This window comes from Triticum aestivum, chromosome 6D (assembly GCF_018294505.1).
Source record: "Triticum aestivum cultivar Chinese Spring chromosome 6D, IWGSC CS RefSeq v2.1, whole genome shotgun sequence".
NCBI classification, from domain to species: domain Eukaryota; kingdom Viridiplantae; phylum Streptophyta; class Magnoliopsida; order Poales; family Poaceae; genus Triticum; species Triticum aestivum.
Window position 1 is genome coordinate 494,265,755 of NC_057811.1, and position 20,524 is coordinate 494,286,278.

A 20,524-nucleotide genomic window follows, 5' to 3' on the forward strand; every position below is an offset into this window, starting at 1 on the left:
TCTTTGCCATCAGCTTAGCTTTGCCGTCCGCCACGGTAGGCAAATTTACCAAATGGCCCATCTCTCAGGAAGCACAGGTGGGCGCCACGTGCCCCCTTTGCCGTCTGCCACCGATGGCAAAGGTGTCTTTGCCATCCACGGCGGACGGCAAAGAGCCTGCACTGCCTCTTTTTATTCCGTTTTTCTTATATCCAACAATTATCACAGGAAATATATCACAGCAAATATATCACAGGAGCCAGCACATATATATCCAACATAATAAATATCCAGCACATATATATCCATACATACATAGTAGGTTGCACATAGTTCCATCGATCCATACATATTACAATATGCAAAGTTTCATCATAGCAAGCGAGCAGAATACAAGAAGTGCATCAAAGGAAAAAACAAGCAATCCATCATAGAAAGCTGGCTTCCGTGAAGTGAACGAAACCTGCAAAATGACAAATAAGAAAGTTAGAAAAAGAAGACTAGAAGAAGAATTAGACTAGAAGAAAAAGAATAGAAGAAGAAGAAGAAGACTAGAAGAAGAAGTATATGCCATTTATTAGCTAACTTAGGTGAACTGGATCATTTATGAGCTAAATTAGTTGAAATAGATCGTTTATGAGCTAACTTAGGTGAAATGGATCGTTTATTAGCTAACCTAGGTGAAATGGATCGTTTATGAGCTATCTTAGGTGAAATGGATCGTTTATGAGCTAAGTTAGGTGAAATGGATCGTTTATGAGCTAACCTAGGTGAAATGGATCGTTTATGAGCTAACCTAGGTGAAATGGGTCGTTTATGAGCTAACCTAGGTGAAATAGGTCGTTTATGAGCTAACCTAGGTGAAATGGGTCGTTTATGAGCTAACCTAGGTGAAATGGGTCGTTTATGAGTTAACCTAGGTGAAATGGGTCGTTTATGAGTTAACCTAGGTGAAATGGGTCGTTTATGAGCTAATTATGCAATTTTTGACATAAGTTAGCTAAGTACATATCGTTTTAGAGCTAACTTAGGTAAAATGGATGGTTTATGAGGTCAGTAAGCTTATTAAGTCATTTTGGAGGAAACGAAGCTAACTCTAGGTCATTATGGTAAGCATATTGGAGGAAATAAAGCTAAGTCTAGGTCTTTATGCATTTGTTAAGCAAAACACTAGAGAAACTTATCGTGATCAGGGAGGTGTAGGAGCGGGGTGGCTAGTGCCGCTACCTGGAGAAGGATCGTGCGATGCGTTTCTGGAGTTAAGCTGCACCAAAGATCATTTCCAATGTCTCGTTAGCATGACACTCAAATGTTAAGACTAGCAAGTAATGTCCATTCAAATTAAACTCACCGTGCTCCCAGGAGCAATCACTGGCATCGGCGGAGCGGGCTGACCGGACTTCTCGCACACAGACTGCACATTTGGTTTTCACAACAGAGTCATACTAGTTAGTAATGAGACTCAAATGTTAAGACTAGCAAGTAATCTGCAGAAGAAACTTACCACAAGGAGCTCGTACATGGCCCTTGCCTGCATGTCATTCCGTGCCCTCTCCTCCTCCATCATCTTTCTCGTCCTCTCCTCAATCTCCCGCTGCCTCTCCGCCGCCTCCACCAGAAGTTTCTCCGTTCTATCTCTCTCAGTCTGTATAGCAGCCTGCAACACCACTCACATGACCATTTGTAATCATTGATGGAAGCGCACACAATGTAATGGAGAAAGATAACTGAGTACGTATCACTAACCTTGATGGCGAGTTGCACTGGCCGTTCACGAGGCCTTATCTCATGAGCGGAGCTCGACTGGCGCGCCTTGATCTCCGGGAGAGTGCTAGGACAACGGATAAGTCCATCTCCAATGGCTATGGAGCCATGGGACCTCCCGCCACCAGATATCATCACGAGCTCTGGATCAATGGGACCCTGGCTCGGGTTAAAGTCCTCCCCTTTCCTCGCCTTCCCCTCATCTCTATATCTCACGAGCTTATTGTGGGAGGAGATGTTGGTGAAGTTGTTTGCATCATCGAGGTTAGACTGAGAGAAAGCCTTGACTTTCTTGAAAGAGGCAGTGTGGGCCATGGCATACAGGTCGTACACCTTTGGCACCTTATCCGCCTTATTGTAGCGTGGCTGAAAGAGAGAAACAATGAAAATTAGTAATTAAAGGGCTCAAGCTAGCATGATGAATGAATTGCATGAATCATGAAGCAAACCACATACCCAGTTGCGCCCGAACTGATATAAGTTGGAGCTGCCTTGATGGTGTGGCACACCTTCCATTTGGGCACGTTTGTCCTTGGCCTCGTTGTGGAGGGCTAGCCATTCTTTTGAGCACCACTCATCGACCAACACCTCCCAACAATCCATCCGATCCGCACACCATCTCGGAGGCGCCTAAGTTAGCAAATAGAAACTTGAGCGCTACGGCTAAGAATTACTAAATGAAGGAACTTAAGTAGAAGGCCTTAAGAATTACCTTCATGTACTGCTCCTTACTCAGGAACTTATCGCGGCACGCCGGCTTGGTCTTCTTGATACCACGCAAGGCGTAGTAGTCTCGAACAGCCTGCACCCGAGCCTCGTGCCGTAAGTTCTGGAGTAGGCGCTTGCAGACGTTCTCAATAACATGTGCCGCGTCCTCCTCGTATACCTCCTCACACCTGTAGAATGTCTGCAATCAAATGAGACAATATTGATTAGTACAATTAATAACTAGCTAGTTGAAGATTTTTAAATGTGTAAAGGAGAAATTACCCAGAATGTCCTGATCACCATGTCTGCCCTCGTGTCGCACACGACACCGTCGATAATGACGTCCGGCGGGGCTCAATCCAAGCTCTGGAAGCCGACCCTCACCAGGCAACGTGACAAACCCCGGGAAGTTTTGCCGGCAAAGAACTCCAAGGACGGAGTTGGGCCGGCGGACACTATGATGGTGGTCCCAACCCCTGCAGCATGACAAGGCCAACGCATTAGTTATTTGAAGAAACGTGAATGCAGAAGGTACAAAAATATTAAATGCATTTACGTACCTCTCCCCATCAGGGAAAATCAACCACCTCTGCTCGCGGGTCGCCGGCACGGACGGGAGCCGTGTAGCACCACGCTGGTAGACGGTGCCACCCTCCTCCTCAAGATCAGTCGGCTCCCCGCCATCATCAGCATCGTAGTGTGCTGTCACGAAGTTTGCCGCCTCCTCAGTGATGAATGTCTCAGCCATTGATGCTTCAATTCTACGTTTATTTTTACATTTTTGTCGAAGCGTCTTCTGCATCCTCTCAGTTGGGTAGCACCAACGATTTTGCACGGGCCCCCCAATCTTGCCTCGGTCGGGAGATGCAAAATCAAATGTTGCATTGGATTAAAGAAGCCCGGTGGAAAGATCTTCTCTAACTTGCAGATCAACTCCGGCGCCAACTCTTCCATTTCTTCTAGCACGCCAGGCGATAGTTCTTTCGCACAAAGAACACGGAAGAAATAGCTGAGTTCTGCCAGTACTAGCCATTCATCCTCAGGGATGAAGCCACGCAACATCACCGGCATTACCCGCTCAATCCATATGTGCCAATCATGACTCTTGAGACCAAATATCTTCAATTTATCAAGACTGGCTCCCCTCTGTAGATTCGCTGCATACCCATCGGGGAACATCAACTGCATTTTCACCCACAAGATAATTTCCCTCATAGCTGGCCTTCCAAGATTGAACCATGCCTTTGGCTTCGTCCAGTTCTGCTTTCCTTTCGATTCTTTCATGTTTTGTAACGGCCTATCACATAGCGCCTCCAGATCGACTCTAGCCTTAGTATTATCCTTTGACTTCCCATCTATGCCGAACAATGTACCAAAAAGTGCCTCGGCGATATTCTTCTCAGTGTGCATCACGTCGATGTTGTGTGGGCAAAGGAGGTCTTTGAAGTAAGGCAGATCCCATAAGCATGTTTTGTGAGTCCAGGCATGCTTAGAATTATACCCCTTGAAGTACCCTGGACGCTCTGGATCTGGCTCGAGAGCGTTTAACTGATCCAGGGTCTGTTGGCCTGTCAATGTAGGTGGTGCAGAGTTTTTGACAACTCTACCTCTGATGAAGTTCTTCTTGTCTTTCCTAAACTTATGGCGAGGATTCAGGAACTGTCTATGCATGTCGAAGTAAGAAAACTTGCGACCGGCCTGAAGCCAACGAAACTCAAGAGCTCCCTTGCATGTGGGGCACGGGAACCTTCCATGCACACACCAGCCAACGAATAGCACATACGCCGGCAAGTCATGCGTCGAGTACATGTACCAGACACGCATTATGAAGTTCCGTTTGCTATAGGCATCGTATGTCTTGAACCCATTATCCCAGGCTTCTTGCAATTCGTCCTTAAGCGGTTGCATGTACACATTCATATTTTTCCCCGGATAGTTGGGCCCTGGAATTATCAACGTCAGGAAAATGCTCTTTCTTTGCATAATCTGTCCGGGGGGGAGATTGAGTGGAAAGACAAATACGGGCCAACAACTGTATTGGGCTGCCGTCATACCAAACACACTGAACCCATCCGTGCTGATGCCGACTCGAGGATGCCTCGGATCTGCCGCTGTCACCATGTAATTCATCAAACTTTTTCCACGTAACACCATCCGATGTGTGTACAATCATCAGATTCCCATCTGCATCTAGTTCGGTTCTTTTGCCCGTTTTGTGCCATGTCATCTGTCTGGCCGTCTCTTCGACCATGAAAAGACGTTGAAGTCTTGGTACGATTGGCATATACCGAAGAACACTAACGGGGATTTTGGTCTGTGTCTTCTCACCCATACCGTTGTCTACCACAACATACCTGGAAGACTTGCAAATGGGACAATAGTTCAAGTCCGCATAGTCAAGCCTAAACAAGACACATCCTTTCTCACAGGCATGTATCTTATCATAGGGCATCTTCAGTGCACGGAGGATTTTGTCCGACTGGTACAGGTTTGCAGGCATTACATGGCCTTTGGGTAGAAAGCGTCCAAATACTGTCATCATTGCATCGTAGCATTCTCTGCCCAAGTTGAACTGAGCCTTCAGAGCCATTACTTGTGAGATGGCATCCAACTGACAAAGCTCAGTGTGCTCATGGAGCGGACGTTTTGAAGACTCCAACATTTCATTGAAGGCCTTTGCAGATTCCTCCATCTCCTCGTCCGAATCCCGAGCATCATCAAAGTCTTGCACCATGTTTTCCATCCCGGTACCATGCTCGTCGGTGCGACGACGATCCACCTCAGCTCGGTCACGTTGGGCAGACTCACCATGAAATGTCCACACCGTATAATCGGGAGTAAAACCACTCTTCTGCAGGTGTTTGCCCATTTCAGCCTCTGTCCTCTTTTCCCAATTGCCGCACCGTAAACAGGGGCACCAGGTTTTCCTCTGGCCATTTGCAAATGCGGCTCGCACAAACCCCTTGGTTTTTGTGAACCATTCAGTACTCCATTTGTTCTGACCAGTGTGACCGGTGTACATCCACGCACGATCACTCATCTTGACTTTCAGAGCTACTAGACACACAACAAATATATATATATATATATATATATATATATATATATATATATATATATATATATATAAAATTCACCATGTATATATTCATCAGTTGATCTACTTTGTCAATTTTATTACGTCCATGCAACCTACACTCTAATAGGTAATGATAGGTCCTAATCCCACCCGAGTATGTTTAGATTGGGTTCATTTGCCCATGCTATGCTCCGGATCCTACGCAAAATTTCGGCAGCACCTCCCCGCTGTTCTCCTGATACACGTCTCTGCAATAAACAGAGAGGATGTGTACCCGGAGAACAACAGGGGAGGCACTGACGAAATTTATGCGTCGGATCCGGAGCAAAGCATATGGGAAAACGAACCCAATCTAAACATACTCGGGCTGTCCATGGATAGCGTTGGACAATTCGAAAGAATCAAGGTTATAAATATGCAAATGCATGCATATTTATAACTATGACGCTTTCGAACGGGAGACACATATTGGTTACGCATACTGATGATTCAAGACACATATGTAGCTAGCTATCAAGTTTCATCGGAATAGATCAAATAATTAATGGGGGAGGAGGACATGTCATTTGTGCTCACCCACGAACGAAGGGGCAGAGCTCGTCAAACGCACGGCGAGGTCGTCGAACACCAAACCTCGCAGCGATGAAACAACTGCACATTTAAAACTACCCGATCAACACAATTATATATGATGTTTTTCATAACAAAATCGAAAGATATATGACCTAACTAATAATTCACAAATATATGACCCCGTCGGCTTCTGGAAGGCCAAAGAACACCTTTTCGGGAGGTGTCGGGGGTCGGGGTGTCGTGTCGGTCTCGGGGTGCCGTGTCGGGGTCGGGGTCGGCGTCTCGGGGTCGGGGTGTCGGGTCGGGGTGCCGGGTCGGGGTCGGGGTGCCGTGTCGGTGTCGGGGTCGGGGTGTCGGGTCAGGCTCGGGGTCGGGGTGTCGGGGTCGGGGTCGGGGTCGGGGTCTCGGGGTCGGGGTGTCGGGTCGGGGTGCCGGGTCGGGGTCGGGGTGCCGTGTCGGTGTCGGGGTCGGGGTGTCGGGTCAGGCTCGGGGTCGGGGTCGGGGTCTCGGGGTCGGGGTGTCAGGTCAGGGTGCCGGGTCGGGGGTCGGGGTGCCTTGTTGGTGTCGGGGTCGGGGTGTCGGGTCAGGCTCGGGGTCGGGGTCTCGGGGTCGGGGTCGGGGTCTCGGGGTCGGGGTGCCGGGTCGGGGTCGGGGTGCCGTGTCGGTGGCGGGGTCGGGGTGTCGGGTCAGGCTCGGGGTCGGGGTCTCGGGGTCGGGGTGTCGGGTCGGGGTGCCGGGTTGGGGTCGGGGTGCCGTGTCGGTGTCGGGGTAAGGGGTGGGGGTGTCGTGTCGGGGTGTCGCGTCGGGGTGGGGGTGTCGGTCGTCGAGGTGTCGGTGGTCGGGGTGTCGGTGGTCGGGGTCGGGGTGTCGGTGGTCGGGGTGTCGGTGGTCTTCTTCTTCTCCTCCTCTCCTCTAGCTTTCGCCTCCTCATCCTCCTCATCCTCTCCTCTTTCTTCTTCTTCTTCTTCTTCTTCTTCTTCTTCTTCTTCTTCTTCTTCTTCTTCTTCTTCTTCTTTCTTCTTCTTCTTCTTCTTCTTCTTCTTCTTCTTCTTCTTCTTCTTCTTCTTCTTCTTTCTTCTCCTCCTCCTCCTCCTCCTCTTCTTCTTCTTCTTCTTCTTCTTCTCCTTTTTCCTCTTCTTAAACCTACCACTAAGTAACCTAAAACAAAACTAAAACTAAACTAAAAGTAATCTAAACTAAAAAACAGAAAAAACAGAAAAAAATCTAAAACTAAAAAACTAAACTAAACTAAATCTAAAACTAAACTAAAAGTAATCTAAAACTAAAAAACTAAACTAAACTAAAAAAACAGAAAAAATAGAAAAAAAAGGAGAAGAGGGGTGGGGCTCACCTGCGGCAGGAGTGGGGCGCTCGCCGACGGAGGGGCGGCGGGGTGGCGCTGGCCGGGCGGAGGGGTGGGGGGGCGACGGGGCGGAGGGGGCGACTGGGCGGAGGGGTGGGGGGCGACGGGGCGGAGGGGGCGACGGGGCGGCGCCGGGCGGCGGGTGGGGGGGCGACGGGGCGGAGGGGGCGACGGGGCGGAGGGGTGGGGGGCGGAGGGGTGGGGGGGCGGCGGGTGGCGGGGCGACGGGGCGGCGGCGGGCGGCGAGGGCCGGGGGCGGCGGCGGGAGGGCGGGATGTGCACAGTGGCGGGGCGCGTCGGGGAGGAGAGAGAGGAGAGAACAGAGAGTAACGAGCGGGGGGGGGGGGGGGTACGGACCGTTAGGTAATCGGCTCTTTGCCGTCCGCCAATCTTTGCCGTCCGCCTTTTTGCCTCTTTTCCGTCCGCTGGCGGACGGCAAAGAGGTGGGTCGTTATGTTTTTTTCAAACGGGCGGGGGGTGGGGGCCACCTCCCTCTTTGCCGTCCGCCAGCGGACGGCAAAGATTCTTTGCCGTCTGCTAGCAGACGGCAAAGAGCTGGCAGATGGCAAAGAGCTTCTTTGCCGTCTGCTTTTTGGTAGCTGATGGCAAAGAGCTTCTTTGCCGTCAGCTAGTAGATGGCAAAGAGCTGGCAGATGGCAAATTAGCTGATTCCAGTAGTGTATGTCTAGGTTTAGCATCTTTCTTTTCCATCATATATTTAATAGCAGCATGGTCTGTGTGAACAGTTACTTTGGAAGCAACAATATAAGGTCTAAACTTATCACAAGCAAACACCAGTGCTAAGAATTCTTTTTCAGTAGTAGCATAATTTCTTTGAGCACTGTCTAGAGTTTTACTAGCATAATGAATAACATTCAATTTCTTGTCAACTCTTTGTCCTAGAACAGCACCAACAACACAATCACTAGCATCACACATAATTTCAAAAGGCAAATTCCAGTCAGGTGGTTGAACTATAGGTGCAGTAATTAAAGCTTTCTTGAGTGTTTCAAAGGCTTCAAGACAATCATCATCAAAGACAAAAGGAATATCCTTTTGCAAAATATTAGTAAGAGGCCTAAAATTTTTAGAAAAGTCTTTGATAAATCTCCTATAGAAACCAGCATGACCTAAGAAACTACGAATACCTTTGATGTCCTTGGGACATGGCATTTTCTCAATTGTACCAACTTTAGCTTGGTCCACTTCAATACCTTTTTCAGAAATTTTATGACCCAAGACAATGCCTTCATTAACCATAAAGTGGCACTTCTCCCAATTCAAGACAAGATTTGTTTGTTCACATCTCTGCAAAACTCGATCAAGATTGCTTAAGAAATCATCAAAAGACTTCCCATAAACAGAGAAGTCGTCCATGAAAACTCAACAATCTTTTCACAAAAGTCGGAGAATATGGCCATCATGCATCTTTGAAAGGTAGCAGGTGCATTACATAAACCAAAAGGCATACGTCTATAAGCATAGGTTCCAAAAGGACAAGTAAAAGTGGTCTTTTCTTGATCAGGTTGAGAAACAGGTATTTGTGAAAAGACAGAATATCCATCAAGGAAGCAAAAGTGTGTGTGCTTAGATAATCTTTCAAGCATTTGTTCAATAAAAGGCAAAGGGTAATGATCTTTTCTAGTAGCCTTATTTAATTTTCCGAAATCAATTACCATTCTATAGCATGTAACAATTCTTTGTGTAATAAGTTCATTCTTATAATTAGGAACAACAGTAATACCTCCTTTCTTAGGGACACAATGAACAGGGCTGTTGGGGAACGTAGTAATTTCAAAAAAATTCCTACGCACACGCAAGATCATGGTGATGCATAGCAATGAGAGGGGAGAGTGTTGTCCACGTACCCTCGTAGACCGAAAGAGGAAGCGTTAGCACAACGTGGTTGATGTAGTCGTATGTCTTCACGATCCGACCGATCAAGTACCGAACGCACGGCACCTTCGAGTTCAGCACACGTTCAGCCCGATGACGTCCCTTGAACTCCGATCTAGCCGAGTGTTCAGGGAGAGTTTCGTCAGCACGACGGCGTGGTGATGATGATGTTCTACCGACGCAGGGCTTCGCCTAAGCATCGCTACAGTATTATCGAGGTGGACTATGGTGGAGGGGGGCACCGCACACGGCTAAAAGATCAAATGATCAATTGTTGTGTCCTTGGGGTGCCCCCTGCCCCTGTATATAAAGGAGCAAGGGGGGAGGTGCGGCCGACCAGGGAGGAGGCGCGCCAGGAGGAGTCCTACTCCCACCGGGAGTAGGACTCCCTCCCTTCCTTGTTGGAATAGGAATAGGAGAAGGGGAAAGAGAGGAAGGAAAGGGGGGGGCGCCGCCCCCCTCTCCTTGTCCTATCCGGACTAGGGGGAGGGGCGCGCGGCCCTTGCCCTGGCCGCCTCTCCTCATCTCCACTAAGGCCCACTATGGCCCATTAACCCCCGGGGGGTTCTGGTAACCCCTCCGGTACTCCGGTAAAATCCCGATTTCACCCGGAACACTTCCGATATCCAAATATAGGCTTCCAATATATCAATCTTCATGTCTCGACCATTTCGAGACTCCTCGTCATGTCCGTGATCACATTCGGGACTCCGAACAACCTTCGGCACATCAAAACATATAAACTCATAATATAACTATCATCGAAACGTTAAGCGTGCGGACCCTACGGGTTCGAGAACTATGTAGACATGACCGAGACACGTCTCCGGTCAATAACCAATAGCGGAACCTGGATGCTCATATTGGCTCCCACATATTCTACGAAGATCTTTATCGGTCAGACCGCATAACAACATACGTTGTTCCCTTTGTCATTGGTATGTTACTTGCCCGAGATTCGATCGTCGGTATCTCAATACCTAGTTCAATCTCATTACCGGCAAGTCTCTTTACTCGTTCCGTAATACATCATCCCACAACTAACTCATTAGTTGCAATGCTTGCAAGGCTTAAGTGATGTGCATTACCGAGAGGGCCCAGAGATACCTCTCCGACAATCGGAGTGACAAATCCTAATCTCGAAATATGCCAACCCAACAAGTACCTTTGGAGACACCTGTAGAGCACCTTTATAATCACCCAGTTACGTTGTGACGTTTGGTAGCACACAAAGTGTTCCTCCGGTAAACGGGAGTTGCATAATCTCATAGTCATAGGAACATGTATAAGTCATGAAGAAAGCAATAGCAACATACTAAACGATCGAGTGCTAAGCTAACGGAATGGGTCAAGTCAATCACATCATTCTCCTAATGATGTGATCCCGTTAATCAAATGACAACTCATGTCTATGGCTAGGAAACATAACCATCTTTGATCAACGAGCTAGTCAAGTAGAGGCATACTAGTGACACTCTGTTTGTCTATGTATTCACACAAGTATTATGTTTCCGGTTAATACAATTCTATCATGAATAATAAACATTTATCATGATATAAGGAAATAAATAATAACTTTATTATTGCCTCTAGGGCATATTTCCTTCAAGGGCTTACCCATCTACTATCAGCTATATGATAGATTATACCTGCTTCCAGAAGTTTTAATATTTCCGTTCTTACCACTCTTTCATCTTTGAAGTTCCCCTTCTTCCCTTTACCCTTTTTCTTGAAACTGGTGGTCTTGTTGACCATCAACACTTGATGCTCTTTCTTGATTTCTACCTCCGCAGCCTTTAGCATTGCGAAGAGCTCGGGAATTGTCTTATCCATCCCTTGCATATTATAGTTCATCATGAAGCTCTTGTAGCTTGGTGGCAGTGATTGAAGAATTCTGTCAATGATACTATCATCAGTAAGATTAACTCCCAGTTGAATCAAGTAATTGTTATACCCAGACATTTTGAGTATATGCTCACTGACAGAACTATTCTCCTCCATTTTGCAGCTGTAGAACTTATTTTAGACTTCATATGTCTCAATCCGGGCATTTGCTTGAAATATTAACTTCAACTCCTGGAACATCTCATATGCTCCATGACGTTCAAAACGCCATTGAAGTCCCAGTTCTAAGCCGTAAAGCATGGCACACTGAACTATCGAGTAGTCATCAACTTTGCTCTGGCAGACGTTCATAACATCTGGCGTTGCTCCTGCAGCGGGTTTGGCACCTAGCGGTGCTTCCAGGACGTAATTATTCTGTGCAGCAATGATGATAATCCTCAAGTTACGAACCCAGTCCGTGTAGTTGCTACCATCATATTTCAACTTAGCTTTCTCTAGGAACACATTAAAATTTAACGGAACAACAGCATGAGCCATCTATCTACAACAACATAGACATGCAAAATAATATCAGGTACTAAGTTCATGATAAGTTAAAGTTCAATTAATCAAATTACTTAAGAACTCCCACGTAGATAGACATCCCTCTAATCATCTAAGTGATCACGTGATCCAAATCAACTAAACCATGTCCGATCATCACGTGAGACGGAGTAGTTTTCAGTGGTGAACATCACTATGTTGATCATATCTACTATATGATTCACGCTCTACCTTTCGGTCTCAGTGTTCCGAGGCCATATCTGCATATGCTAGGCTCGTCAAGTTTAACCCGAGTATTCTGGGTGTGCAAAACTGGCTTGCACCCGTTGTATGTGAACGTAGAGCTTATCACACCCGATCATCACGTGGTGTCTCGGCACGACGAACTTTCGCAACGGTGCATACTCAGGGAGAACACTTGTACCTTGAAATTCTGTGAGAGATCATCTTATACTGCTACGGTCGAACTAAGAAAAATAAGATGCATAAAGGATAAACATCACATGCAATCAATATAAGTGATATGATATGGCCATCATCATCTTGTGCCTTCGATCTCCATCTCCAAAGCACCGTCATGATCACCATCGTCACCGGTGCGACACCTTCATCTCCATCGAAGCATCGTTGTCGTCTCGCCAACTATTGCTTCTACGACTATCACTACCGCTTAGTGATAAAGTAAATCAATTACATGGCGATTGCATTTCATACAATAAAGCGACAACCATATGGCTCCTGCCAGTTGCCGATAACTCCGTTACAAAACATGATCATCTCATACAATAAAATTTAGCATCATGTCCTGGCCATACCACATCACAACATGCCCTGCAAAAACAAGTTAGACGTCCTCTACTTTGTTGTTGCAAGTTTTATGTGGCTGCTACGGGCTGAGCAAGAACCGTTCTTACCTACGCATCAAAACCACAACGATTTTTCGTCAAGTATGTGTTGTTTTAACCTTCAACAAAGACCGGGCGTAGCCACACTCGATTCAACTAAAGTTGGAGAATTTGACACTCGCCAGTCACCTGTGTGCCAAGCACGTCGGCAAAACCACTCTCATGTAACCGTACGCGTAATGTCGGTCCAGGCCGCTTCATCCAACAATACCGCCGAATCAAAGTATGACATGCTTGTAAGCAGTATGACTATTATCGCCCACAACTCACTTGTGTTCTACTCGTGCATATAACATCTACACATAGACCTGGCTCGGATGCCACTGTTGGGGAATGCAGTAATTTCAAAATTTTCCTATGCACATGCAAGATCTATCATGGTGATGCATAGCAACGAGAGGGAAGAGTGTTGTCCATGTACCCTCGTAGACCGAAAGCGGAAGCATTATGACAACACGGTTGATGTAGTCGTACGTCTTCACGATCCAACCGATCCTAGTACCGAAAGTACGGCACCTCCGCGATCTGCACACGTTCAGCTCGGTGACGTCCCACGAACTCTTGATCCAGCTGAGTATCGAGGGAGAGCTTCGTCAGCACGACGGCGTGATGACGGTGATGATGAAGCTACCGGCGCAGGGCTTCGCTTAAGCACTGCAACGATATGACCGAGGTGGATTATGGTGGAGGGGGGCACCACACCCGGTTAAGACAATGTCTGTTGTTGTGTTCTAGGGTGCCCCCGTGCCCCCGTATATAAAGGAGCAAGGGGGGAGGCCGGCCGTCCCTTGGGGCACGCCAAGGAGGGGAGGAGTCCTCCTCCTAGTAGGAGCAGGACTCCCCCTTTCCTAGTCCAACTAGGAGGAGGAAGGGGGGTGGAAGGAGAGGGACAGAGGGAGGGAAAGAGGGGGCGCCGCCCCCCTCCTTGTCCAATTCGGACTCCTCATGGGGGGGGGCGGCCAGCCCTAAGGCCCCCTCCTCTCTCTCACAAGGCCCATGTTGGCCCATTAGTTCCCCCGGGGGTTCCGATAACCCCCCGACACTCTATAATTATCCGATAACCCCAATAACTCATCTGGTGTCCGAATATAGTCATCCAATATATCAATCTTTATGTCTCGACCATTTCGAGACTCCTCGTCATGTCCGTGATCACATCCGGGACTCCGAACTACCTTCGGTACATCAAAACACATAAACTCATAATACCAATCGTCACCGAACGTTAAGCGTGCGGACCCTACGGGTTCGAGAACTATGTAGACATGACCGAGACACGTCTCTGGTCAATAACCAATAGCGGAACCTGGATATTCATATTGGCTCCCACATATTCTACGAAGATCTTTATCGGTCAAACTGCATAACAACATACGTTGTTCCCTTTGTCATCGGTATGTTACTTGCCCGAGATTCGATTGTCGGTATCTCAATACCTAGTTCAATCTTGTTACCGGCAAGTCTCTTTACTCGTTTCGTAATGCATCATCCTGCAACTAACTCATTAGTCACATTGCTTGCAAGGCTTATAGTGATGTGCATTACCGAGAGGGCCCAGAGATACCTCTCCGACAATCGGAGTGACAAATCCTAATCTCGATGTATGCCAACTCAACAAGTACCATTGGAGACACCTGTAGAGCACCTTTATAATCACCCAGTTACGTTGTGACGTTTGGTAGCACACAAAGTGTTCCTCCGGTATTCGGGAGTTGCATAATCTCTAATGATGTGATCCCGTTAATCAAATGACAACTCATGTCTATGGCTAGGAAACTTAACCATCTTTGATTCAACGAGCTAGTCAAGTAGAGGCATACTAGTGACACTCTGTTTGTCTATGTATTCACACATGTACTAAGTTTCCGGTTAATACAATTCTAGCATGAATAATAAACATTTATCATGATATATGGAAATATAAATAACAACTTTATTATTGCCTCTAGGGCATATTTCCTTCAGCAGTTGCGTGGCACGGAGCCTCGAGCAAAGGTGGTGGCCGTGGTCGCAGGCTCCGAGGCAGCAAAAACCATGCGCATAAGCTAGGACAGGCCCAAAAATAGGGCGGGCTCGATCGGACCACTACCGGAAATAGTGAGGACTGGAACATATGTCAGTATTTCGACATTAAGGGCCACTGGGCCTGCGAGTGCTGCAAGAGGCAGCGTTACGGGGCGGTCTCATCCATACTGAGGAAGATGAGGGACTACGTCTGGTGATGGCCTGCGTCGAGTCAGTCAAGGAGGACTGGACGTCTCTGTACTAGCTCCTAGGTCGCGAAACCGAGCTCGGTCGAAACCACGAGCACGGTCCGACCACTGGCGCACACGGGTAGCCACGTTTTCCACAATACGAAGAAGGTGATGATCATGCCCACTTATAATGGCGACAACCGATGTGAGGTGTAGTTCCTCGACAAGTGAGCAGCAAACCACATGACCAGATCGGCCGATGCATTTGCCAAGCTGGACCGGTTGATCTCTGACAAGGTACAGTTCACATACGGATCGCTTGTCGTGATCCACAGCCGCTGGACTGTCTTCTTGGCCATCGATAGGGGAGACAACCGGGTGCATGTATGCGTTCTTCATCCTGGTCCTACAGATCAGCGATGCCGGGCTCATCCAGCTAGATGAGAATTTGTATGATATCACCAATCGCCGTGAGGTGCTCACTGCACTCCATCAGCTCAACCGCCTCCTCGTCAAAGTAAGAGACGCACCGAGTCACCTGTACAAGCTTTCCTTTCACCCTGGTCATTCATTGTGCCTCATCATTCGGTCATTTCACCAGCACACCGACGAGTTTTGTGAGGCGAGCTGAGTCAGTAGGTTGTTGTGGCATATACTACGGCACCGAGCTTACTTGCACCGATTTATCCTGTTTGTAGCAAGAGATTTACCATATTGGGATTGACGATTTACCGGAAGGGGTCACATCATGGTTGACTTACCGCAGCTAGCCCACGGGTAGTCACATCAGCCTAGCCCCAACGACCGTGACTTGGTTGTTCCCTATATGCCATGTATTGGTCACAAGGTCAATGCAACATACCGCTTTATGTAGGTCAACCTTTGGTGTTTAATTTATGTACGATATATGCTCCGAAAAAAAGTTCTGTACCACAAATGAAGATGCGTGACCACAATATGCAAGAAATCTTTTGGTGCGTGTGCGTGTTTTTGTTTTAGAAATTGTGCCTGTCTAGACCTTAACGAACAGATAAATACACCACGACCACAAAATGACATGTTCTCCCATGACATAGTTATGTAGATAGAAAGCAAAGCCAACAGAATTTTGGAAGTGCAAAACAACACCAATCAATTCAACATCGGCACACTATAGTTGCCGGGCAACCATCCTTCCTCGTTGGAGGTTCATCGACCAACATTTTTGTACTAAAAGTTCACAAAGAAATGCACAGGGAAGCGAAACAACTACGCTCCAACATTCATCTCGTCACCATGTGCGTTGCTTGTAGATTCACCGTTTGGAGCAGCCTCGATATCCCCCATCTGCACACCTGCTACTGAATCTCTGTGGGTGCTATGAGGCGAGATAAGTAAGGGAGCAGCCAGAGGATGGCCCTCCTTGATTTGGTGGGCTGGGGACCACGGGGACCTCATCAGGGTTCACATTCATCCTCTTGCGCGACTTTTGAGCTTTCTGCTCAGCTAGGCTATGATCAAATACAATATCAATCTTAACATCAGCAGATGGTCGACGACATACCTTCCTCAGTGAAACAATCTCCTGTCACGTGAAAATAAATGAAAAATCAAGGCACAACTTTTCCAAAAATATATTTATCCATGCTAAACATCATAGAAACAAACTAAATTCATCACTCTGCGCTTTCCGTTTTATTTGACTACATGGTAAGATAATTAGCAGAGAACAAAATGCGTAGTATTTTGCGCTGTCATTCTTCCCCGTCTATCTTCCTTGAACATTCAGATTTATATTGTATGGTTGCCAAAGAAATTGCAGATTGGAGATGAAATCACAAGGAAATTCCAAAATAAGTTTGGTTTCGTTCAAAAACTAGGATGGGTTTTGATGAGTTGACAAAGGACCATGGCGAGTTACTCATATATTGATGTCCAGGCATGTTATGAAGAAGAAAACCATACCCAACTACATATAAAAAGTATGAATGGAGCTCTGATTTGGCAGCTCGGATTGTAGTTGTCATCAAGTTCTTTCTCGAATCCAGGATAAAGTCCCAAATATATCTCTATGTGCAGGCAAATAACCCTAGCCCCAATTATGAGATCCAAGCACGGTGTAACACTGTAACCAGAATAAATGCATGCACACACAACAGCATTAGAAAGGAGAGTTACCTCAGAGTGATCGTGATCATAACGAACAAGAGAACTGCAGCGGCAACCCCTTAAATCATGTGTGCGCCTTTCAACGAAGAACATGAGCATCAAAATAGAGGGCCTGCTCTTTTCTTTCCTGTTCAAATCATCACAGAAATGTTTCTTCCTGTGAGAAATCAACTCGAATAAATGATAACACCACATTACAAGACAACTACCTCACATGAAAAATAGATTGGCCCTTTGTTCAACTTTCCCTCACAAATTTCTTTTACGGGACTTTAGTTCACAATATTACTTACACCCAGTGACCAAAACTCCTTACTCCAGCTCACCATAATACTGCAGTTTGAGTATGATATTGTCTTGAACTAGAAGTAAATAATCGAAAATTAATCTCAACACTCTAATTTGTCGGCCACGCTGTTTGTGTGCAACTACCAACATTAGTATTTATTAGGCAGCCTTATTTGATGAATATCCAATTTATAAATTAAAAAAGGAAAAAGGAAGCTTTTCAGCGCTCAGTTTAATAATAAAGTAATAATAATATTCGTAGAAAAAATTCACACCCATTTTTAGATTAAAAATTAATTCTACTACTCAAAAGTATGATATTTTAATAAATTGTGGCGATTTTACAGTCATTTGCTCATTCACACGAATAATAAATGGGCAAATGAGTGCTGCCAGTTGGACCAAGTGGCATCACAGTAAAATTCTATATATGAAATATGATTACCAAGATATGGATAGTGACAGGAAACATATGTTGTACTTAATTAAATGTCCTATTTACTTCAACTACCACGCTGTATATAGCATATATATAATGCATGCTGAAGTGGAACATACAATTCATAAGGATTGAAAACGGGATTTAATAATTATTGGCAAGCACAATTCTTAAGCACTACTTTTAAAGTCTAGACAAACAAGGAATAGAGCCTATGAATTGAAGAACCTTGAGTGTCAACAGGGTTGAAATATAAGTTCAATTACATCTCTTCAAAACGGACCAAATAAATGAATTGGCTAAGTAAGCAACAACATTCTGTTGGTCATGTGCACCACAGTTCAGAAGGCTCGGCACTTTTCGCAGGTGAGATCCGACCAACATACCCAACACGCTTTCACAGGCGAACAAGTAACAGAAAGAAAATAATGGTTGAACCGTAAGTTTATGTACATAATTTCCAAGCGCATAAAAAAGGCAGATTGTAACAGCTGCCAGGAATTAGATAAATATTCTGTGGCTAAAATAAACCGGCTTAGTAATCCAGAAGGATAAATTAAAGCTTCATGAAGACATGAATTATCAGTTGTGCCATGCAAACTTGCTAAGTCAGGTTAAGAGAAGTCGTTTAAGATGACTACCTGATAACTCCCCAGGAAGCACACCAACACATTCTGTGGCCATACATGGGAGAGAACGCAGTCTCACAGATTTACAAACATTAATCCATTCTTCTTCCTCAGCCCCAAATCCAGAAAACCAAACTTGTATTTCCTGAAACAGAAAAAATAAATTAGTGTAAGCACAGTTGGCATAATGCACAGGTAGTGAACCCGCTGTGGAGAGAGACTAAACAATGCAGCACATGAGCATTATATAATTCTCACAAAATGACCGAGCCTAGTTTTCCCTCTCAACTGCGAAAAGAGGCGCAAATCACCCTAAACTTGTCTTGGCAGTAATCTTTGGCATGTCGGCAGCGAGATCAACCTATCTGCTTCTCTTTATTTCTATACGTACATCTCTTGTCAACCCATACTCAACTCAAGTCGAATCACATGGCCACGTCCACTTACACAACAAGCATCACATGTTCACTTAGGACCCGGCGGGTTTGTGCCCATCAAACATGTTTGCCTTCCATGGTTGGCACATACACTAAAGACTACACCTACAAGGATGCAAAGTGATTTCTAAAACAATGCTACTATTCCTTGTTTTATAAAAAGTTCCCTGTTTCATGAATTCAGATCTAGGAAATGAATTTACCTGGTCCCCAGTTTCAGAAAATCTGCAGGACAGGATGGCAGCAACATCGAACCTGTAACAACAAAGATTGGTCATGCATGTAAAATAGAATGGTTCATGCAAGTAACCCGCCCACCGCACACCGACACACCTTACAGACCCACCCACACTCATGATAAACATGAAATGACATATACAAAAACGGACCAAATGTGACATCGATCGGCACAAAAGAAGAAAGAAAGCAAGAAATATGTATATCTGCTGCATACCATGCACCATTTCTTGGTGACTTTGCTTCAAGCTGGACCAGGCCACCATCCGAAGAAGTATTCCCTGATTGGTGACGACAGTATCAATAATCCATAATCGACATGATACATGGTATGTGTTCGGTCGGTTAGAAAAAGTTAGAAATCTTGGAAACAAGAAACAATAAAATTGTGCCATGTAGCCTGCAATTCTCAATAAAAGGGAATTAATGAAGAGCGCAGCACCTGACTGTGATTCGGAGTTGGAAGGGGAAGATGACTGAACCCAGTAGGAAGCTGGGTACTGTGCCTCAGCCCCCGTGGGCAGCATCTTCCCTCGTGCCGGCGGCCGCTCACCCCTCCGTTTCTGCGTGTACCTCCGGTTCTGAAACCAGGTGTGCACCTGCGCCGACGCAGATCATCAGATCGGAATTAGAAAATAGGGCGGACTTGCTTCTACTGTATCTTGGGCAACGTACCTGATTGTACTGGACGGGGACCGTGCCGTCGCCCGAGCGGTCCGGGGAGGCGTTGAAGTCGTCGGTGAGTCCCTGGATGACGGGACGCTTGGGCATGGCGTTGACGTCACGGAGGACCTCCTCCATCTTGGCGACCTCCGCGTGGGTGAACCGGGTTCTCCCCATCGTCCCTCGCTGCCGCGCCTGCGTATCCCCCGCCGGTGTGGTGAGATTAGCACAGCACAGCAGATTCGATTTGACGGAGCATTACAAGACTGGAGATGGAGAAGAGATTCGAGCGGAGGGAGGGAGGAGTACCTTACCAGATCTGTGTGTGTCTGTGACAGTATGCCTCTCGAATCGATCTGTCGGCCTTTCCTTCCTTTTTGCGATCTGTGCTCACGCGGCCGACACCCCCCTTTTGGTGCTCCTCACACGCAACCCATCACCCTTTGGATGTTTCGTTCAGGACAAATATTGCCAAAGACAAAGACAAGAAACACTGCTGTGACCACAAGACTCGGACGCTCTCCCGGCACTGAAGTGGTGATGGCAGTTTGGCACCCTGTACCTTGATCGCCCTTCCACTCTTTCTTCCCTTGGAACGGCGACCGCAAGATCGAGGGTGGTCACCATTTGCGGCACGGAGAGAGGATCATGGCCGGCGACACGATAGTGCTCGTGGATTGCATTATTGTCCGCGTAGGCCACCGCACCAGCCATGAGAGTACCAGGATCTAATTCCAGGTTCAAAGCTGGCCGTCTGTGCTGGGGATAAGGTCCATGCTGTTCAGGACAGAGCAGTTGTGCACGCCGCAAACGTGGTCCTCTCCGGCGACGAG

General features: G+C 46.6%; 1 pseudogene; it reads right to left on the reverse strand.

Moving 5' to 3' along the window:
* Window positions 1–16,090: 16,090 nt before the first annotated feature.
* LOC123142277 (protein SAWADEE HOMEODOMAIN HOMOLOG 2-like) lies at window positions 16,091–19,858 on the reverse strand (annotated as a pseudogene).
* Window positions 19,859–20,524: the final 666 nt, after the last annotated feature.